The sequence below is a fragment of the Anomaloglossus baeobatrachus genome, unplaced genomic scaffold (assembly GCF_048569485.1).
Source record: "Anomaloglossus baeobatrachus isolate aAnoBae1 unplaced genomic scaffold, aAnoBae1.hap1 Scaffold_4569, whole genome shotgun sequence".
NCBI lineage: Eukaryota > Metazoa > Chordata > Amphibia > Anura > Aromobatidae > Anomaloglossus > Anomaloglossus baeobatrachus.
Window position 1 is genome coordinate 31,369 of NW_027443908.1, and position 1,419 is coordinate 32,787.

Consider the following 1,419-nt stretch of genomic DNA (forward strand, 5'->3'; position numbering starts at 1 on the left):
TATTCCTATCATGCATTGGTTTTTGGGGTTTTCTTTGAGTAATGATGATCTCTTTAGTAGTCTGTTGGCGCCCTCTCCTGGAGGAATAGTTTGCTTGCTCTTGGACATTCTAAAAGAGAGGTCATGATAGACATTGAGCTTCTGAGCTCAATTGGGGACAGTCATGGGTGATGAATGTTTGCAACCTACTGCGAAGCCTCATACCGCAATATAAGGAACGTCAAATACTAAGAAAGGGCGGCCTATGAAAGAATTACTACTTTCAATAAGTACACTTAAACGGCTAATTGGGAATAGAAAAACTGTAAAAAGCCCTCTGAGAAAGCCCCCCTCTAACCTTTGATAGTAAGCTTTTCTGTAGTCTGCCTGTTGATGTATTTTCCGTTTGAACTGTGCACAACATGAAGAGACGGAACACTGGCGGCTTGTCACAATGCCCCCCGATGACATCACAATAGCGCTGCTGCCTAGAAAACAAGCTGCGCAGAAGAAGTTGTTCTTTGGGTGGGAGGGTGGGCTAGTGGAAGGAGGGGGCAATCTCTTTTTTTCCCGGGTGGTAGGGGGATGACAGGAGAAGGGAAGCGGGTGGTGAGAAAGGTACAGAGGGCAGGGTTTGGGGGCTGGGAAGGAAAGGGAAAAGATTAGGGTTTGGGGATGATGAAAGGGCTTTCTACGGGTAAGGATGGCAAAGGGTGGCAGTGACGGAAAGTCAGGCAACCTGTCCTGTCCGTCTTTTTGTATCGTGAATTGGAAAGACTGCAAGGGGGAGGGGAGTTGCTTGCGCCCTAAAGGAGGAGTTATTCAGATTCATTGCAGTGGGCGGCGGCTGCAAAACGCACCATTCTTCTTGTTTTGGCTCTGCAAAGCAGCCTTTTCAAGGGTTGGCTTGGGTGACAAAATGTCTTGTGTAGGCGTGGGTTTGTCTCCCTCTCGCTCTCTCTCCCTAAGATGTGTCCGGCATAGGCCAGGGTGCCACTCGAGGCCCAAACCAATTCTGGTTATCGCTTCTCGGCCTTTTGGCTAAGATCAAGTGTAGTATCTGTTCTTATCAGTTTAATATCTGATACGTCCCCTATCTGGGGACCATATATTAAATGGATTTTTAGAACAGGGAGATGGAAAAAGAGCTTGCTCTGTCCACTCCACGCATTGACCTGGTATTGCAGTACCTCCAGGAACGGTGCACCCCTTCTTAACCCAGTTTCCAAAAGCAGAACTCAATTCACCTGATTCATATTAGCCCGATTTAATGAATTGGAAGAAAGCATACGTCTTCATATGCACCTCAATTTGGCCCATTCACTTTTCACACTTCCTCCTTTTGTTTTTTATCTTTCACACTTTTGACTTTCTTTATTCATCCAAATAGCAAACTCATCACCACTCAACCTGACCAACTCGGCTATGTCCCCGTGCTGC

At 46.7% G+C, this 1,419-nt stretch overlaps 1 non-coding gene across 1 annotated transcript; it reads left to right on the forward strand.

The window, feature by feature from the left end:
* Nucleotides 1–1,000: 1,000 nt before the first annotated feature.
* On the forward strand, nucleotides 1,001–1,191 carry LOC142280551 (U2 spliceosomal RNA). Its single transcript, XR_012742795.1, has one exon. It is a non-coding gene; the product is annotated as a U2 spliceosomal RNA (small nuclear RNA).
* The last annotated feature ends 228 nt before the right edge of the window (nucleotides 1,192–1,419 follow it).